At 45.6% G+C, this 5,383-nt stretch overlaps 1 non-coding gene across 1 annotated transcript; it reads right to left on the bottom strand.

Moving 5' to 3' along the window:
• Positions 1-4,865: 4,865 nt before the first annotated feature.
• On the bottom strand, positions 4,866-5,066 carry LOC119808552. The gene has a single exon (XR_005284478.1). It is a non-coding gene; the product is annotated as a small nucleolar RNA SNORA73 family (small nucleolar RNA).
• Between the last annotated feature and the right edge of the window lie 317 nt (positions 5,067-5,383).

Below are 5,383 nucleotides of genomic sequence, written 5' to 3'. Positions count from 1 at the left end.
CCAGCTCGACCTTGCCTTTCACCAGAGCTGCCAGGCCTTGGAAATCAAGAGTTGGGGCTCCTCTAGGAACACACAGTTGGCTGTTCTTTGTGGTTTGGTCTTTAGGTTCTAGGATTCAAAATTCCGGAATGTGTGCAGAGCTGAGGGCTTGGCACATAACCCAGGGACTCTTTGTGGATCATTCGCTGATTGGCTTTCTGGTTTCTGTAGAGGCGTGTCCAACTTGCAGCCAAAGATACCTGTGAATGCTACCTAACACTAAATTGTAAACATGTGTAAAACATCATGAGGTGAGTGAGGTAGGTGTTTGTGTGTGTGTTTGACAAGGGTCTCAAGGATGACCTTTGTGTATTGGAAGCCCCTTTGGCCATGGGAATAACCTAGATGTTCATCTGGGTCCTGGGGAGGCCCTGCCTTTTACGACCTCTGAACTCTCTTAGTGAAATTTACAAAGAATTGTTTTTTCTTGTTTTTTTTTTTTTGTGTGTGTTGTTTGTTTGTTTGGTTTGTTTTGTTTTGCTTTGCTTTGCTTTTGAGACAGTTGTTGCCCAGGCTGGACTGCAACTCATTAGTAGCTCAGGCCGGCCTTGAACTTGCAGCAGTCCTCCTGTTTTAGCCTCTCCAGTACTGGGACTTAGGCCTGAGCTACCATTTCACAAGGAATTTGTAAAGGCCAAATTAATCTCTTTCACAAGAACACCTTTTCTTGTCTCAGAGTTTGGACAGAGGACAGGCGTTTATGGTTCCGTGGTTCACAGCCTAAGCCCAGGACTGTGTGTACCAGGGCCTGGGCAGTGAGAAAAGAGCTCACGTCCCTAGGGGCTAGGGTGAGAGCAATAATTAGGACCTAATCTTCCACAGAGTAGAATGGAGCAGCATTCTTTTAAAAAACATCCTATGTACATATGCACTTATTTGTTTACTTAGTGTGGGGGTGGGTGGGTGGGGCGCAGCCCGTGCGTGGAGGTCAGAGGACAACTTGTAGGAATCAGCTATCTTCTTCCGTCACGTGCATCCCGGAGCTTACAACTCAGCTGTTAGGCTTGGCAGCAGGCACCTGCTGAGCCATCTTTCCAGCCCCAGAGCGTCATTCTTGTTCCATGCAGCCCAGAAGGTGCAGACCAGTGCTTAACTGGTTCTCAGCCTTATTTATTTTTTTTCGAATTTGTGTATTCTTTTAGTCTGGCTTTTTTTGTGAAAAATCTATGAGAATTTGTGATTTTTGTACCTTTTGTGCTCATTATAAATCCATTGTAGAGCTCAGTGGTTTAGAGCGCTGGCTGCTCTTCCTGGGGACCCTGGTTTCAGTCCCAACTCTCCAGTTCCAGGGAATTCAAGCAGGAAAAATATTCATATATAATATACATATTATATATATATAATAAATTAATCTAAAATTAAAATAAGTAAATTACAATAGATTTATCTGCAATAATTTTCCTACAGTTTATTTACTTGGTTGCTGCTTCTTTTTCTTTTTTCTTTTTTTGAGACAGGGTCTCATTATATAGCCTTGACTGTACTAGAATTCACTATGTAGATCAGTCTGGCCTCAGACTCACAGAAATCCGCCTGCCTCTGCCTTTCAAGTGCTCAGATTAAAGGTGTGTGTGCCATTAGGCCTGGCTCTGTTGCTTCTTGAACTTTGCACTGAGAAGCACTGACCCATAAATCTAATAGCTGCATATCAAGCTATTTAAAATAATGCATTATATTTAAACAGCCTACCAAGCAAGTCCCGGTGTTCTTTCTGGTCAATGGGACAAAGATTCTCTGAGTTGAGCAGAGACCATCTGGTTCCCACCAGATACTCTGAGGGCTTAGCATCACAAAGAGGAGATGAAGGTCTCAATTAGCTTTCACCACGTTGAGATGGCCTGCAGGGCACGACTGTGCCTTCCCCGGAACTGCCCTCTGTACACCAGAGAGCTAGGCCCCTACTGGGGCTATTGATTTAGTTAAAGAGCGATTTAGGACACAGTTTATTAATGTGCTCGACACCAGCGTCACTGTCGCCTTTCCGTCATATGAAATCATGTCCGAGCCCCACTTATATCCTAATTATATCACTGCCAGGTGGGGGGGCACTTGCTCAGCTCCAACCCAATCAAAAAATATGCACCCAAATTACTGTATGACTTAAATATATCAAAATTACCTTCCTTTTAACTGATGGCCTAGAACTTAAAAGATATGGTTTGTCTTTCCCAAACTGTTATAAAACATTTTTAGATGATAAATGCTATCAGATGGAAATAAAATATTTAACACACAGGACCTCTTCCCGAGCGTGAATATATCTACAGATAATTGTAAGCTCCTAGGAATACTTGATGGGAAATATATTGATAATACAATTTTTCTTTTCAAAGAGATTGTAATGATTGCAAATTTGGTTTGATAATTAAATTAATAAGGACTGTGAGATTCCAACGTGGGCCTCTTAGTGATATACAGAGCTGATAATATCTGTCTTGCCAACTAAAGAGGTTCTAAAAGACTGTGTCAGGTGACCTTTGCTGGTGTTTCTTCGCCCTTTGAAGTTAGGTGTGTCAAGTGTCATCTCTGAAAAATTTCATGAGAAAACAAAATGATCCACTAATACCCTTATTTTACTGTTAAAAAAATATTTAGCAGAGGGGCTAAAGAGATGGCTTTCAGCTGAGAAGGCTGACTTGCAAGTTTTAGGCAGGAACCCTCAGTTGGAAGTGAGGGTAGGTGGGGTTGCTGTGTCCTGAATGGGGCACCCAGGTCTGTTGGATTCTGTTCACATTTCTTGGCTTTTGGGAGTTTGTAACCTTAGGCCCTCTGGCTGTGACCATCCTGATGGCCTTTGCATATGGCTCCACCAGGTCTTGAACAAGTAAGTGAGTGTTGAGCAACTCAGGTGACTGCTCTGCCAGAACCTGGAGGACTGGAATCTTCCAACGATGTCCTATTGGCCTCTGCTGTTTCATCTTTTCCAAGCTAAAGAATGACCTAATCACAGTAGCCATGGAGAGAGGTAGTCCTACAGAATCGAGTGGCTTAGAAAGGCTCCGTGTCTGGGGCTTGTAGAGATAGTGTAAGGTGGAGCAGGGATGAAAACCATGAGTCTCTGACTCTAAAACCAGCCCCTACACAAGTGTCATAAGACAAAAAAGAAAGCATCTTTCTGGGGGCTGCTTATAGTTTCAGAGACTTAGTCCATTATCACCATGGTGTGGAACGTGGCAGCAGGTATGGCAATGGAGAAGTAGTGGAGAGCTACATCCTGATCTGTGGGCGGGTAGAGGGGAGTGTGTAGGGGGAGGGAGGGCAGGGAGCACAGGGGAGAGGCATGGGTTTTTGAAACCTCAAAGCCACCCTCAGTGACACACTTCCTCCAACAAACCTACTCCAACAAAACCACACCTCCTAATCATTCTCAAATAGCGCCACTCCCTGAAGACTAAGTAATCACATATATGAGCCTAAGGGGGCCATTCTTTTTCAAACCAGTCCAGCGTGCTGGAGTCTGCAGGTAGCAGGAGCTAGATCAGAGGCTGAGACCTGATTAAACTGGCAGCTTCTGTAAGCCAATCACTAGGTGACCTGGGATTGAATCCAGGCTCACGTGTTAGACAAGTACTGTACTGCTGAACACATTCCCAATCACCAGAAAGCCTTACTGATTCCGTGAACGGTTGTCTGGGCTTTAGCCGTTTTTCTCAGATGCACACAGCAGGAAAAGCCCTTGCTGGAGGAGCCAAGTGTGCCGTGGCAAAGCCTGTGTCAGCCCCAGGAATCCAGATGCAGATATCTGCCACTGACACTGGTCTGAAGCTCTAGGGTCACTTTGGGCAGCCATAGTGAACAGAGCAGGTGAGGCCCACTGTTGCAGGTAGGTCTGGGCCTAGGCACCGGGTCCTGCTGGGCAGGTGGGTGTACTGGCTGGTTTTGTGTCAACTTGGCACAAGCTAGATTCATCAGAGAGGAAGGAGCCTCAGCTGAGGAAATGCCGCCAGGAGATCCAGCTGTAAGGCATTTTCTCAATTAGTGATCAGGCAGGGAGGGCTCACTCCAGGACTGGGTGCCCAGGGCTGGGGGTCCTGGGTTCTATAAGAAAGAAGGCTGAGCAAACCATGTGAAGCAAGCCAGTATGCAGTCTTCCCCAACCCCCCATAGCCTCTGCATCAGCTCCTGCCTCCAGATTCCAGCCCTGTTTGAGTGCCTGACTTCCTCCAATAATGAACTCTGATCTGGAAGTGTAAGCCAAATAAACCCTTTCCTCCCCAGCTTGCTTTTTTGGGGGGGGGGGAATCAAAATTTTTCCTTTAATTTACACAAATGTTAACATCAGTTTTGTTAGGTATATCAAATCATATTTATAGACTAGAAGTAAGTTCTGTAACCCATTCTGTACCACTTGTGGTCTGTATGGTCTTAGGAAAGTCACAGGGCAGTCCATGTACATCCATCCTACCAGGACATGGACACACACAGCACACGGACCTCAAAAAGGGGCAAAAGTATGCTAAAGTTCAAACCTAGTCTCTTTAATATACATTTGCCAGACCAAGAATAGCTAGGGAAAAGAGCTTGCTTAGCACTGACAATGTTCTGTGTCAAACCCTAATACAGCAACTTTGCCAAACTACATCTAGTTACAAGGCTCCAAAATCATGCACCAAGAAGGTTACCTGCTGTTAACCTTCAGCAGGTAGTTGTGCAGATCCTCGTCTTCCCTCAACCAATAACTTGCAATCACTGGTGAGTTAGTTCTTAATCAACAAATAGCTTGTGATCACTGATGAGTTCTGCAAAAGAAGGTATTTTTTTTCATAAGTAAAATTCTAAAGCAATTTCCCAATCACGCAGTCTCAGTCCCAGATCTCGTGATTTAAGACCGTTTCCTGCACGGTTTGTCTCCTCGGTCATCATCCAGAGGACTCTGAGAAGCCATAGGAATACACAGGCGCAGACTCGAAGGCCATCTTCGCCTTCATTGTGGAATGGGACTGTACATCACAGGGCGGGGCCTTTTGCTTCCTTACTTCACTAGGAGAGAGCCCGGGGAGAGTGACCTCCCGGGGTAACCACGTTGAAGCCAGTTTGCTTTTTGGTCATGGTGTTTTGTAGCAGCAATAGAAACCCTAACTAAGAGAGTGGGGGTTTCTGAGTCAGTCGGGCTGGGCCCAAGGTTTGGTGGGTCCAGTCTTCAGCAGAACCTGTTCAGGACTGGGTAACCCAGACTATGAGTTCCGTTTCTTGTTCCTGTTGATCCCGTGAAGACTACACATTCCCTGCATACTGTGGTCCCAGGATGAGGGCTTTTATGAATGGGAATCTGGGCCCTCGAGGCCTCAGAGGGATGCAGGTTCAGGACAAGGCTAGAGCAAGGCAGTGTAAGGCAGGAAGAGGG

The sequence above is a fragment of the Arvicola amphibius genome, chromosome 2 (assembly GCF_903992535.2).
Source record: "Arvicola amphibius chromosome 2, mArvAmp1.2, whole genome shotgun sequence".
Classification (NCBI taxonomy): Eukaryota; Metazoa; Chordata; class Mammalia; order Rodentia; family Cricetidae; genus Arvicola; species Arvicola amphibius.
This window is presented reverse-complemented; position numbering and strand designations above follow the sequence as displayed.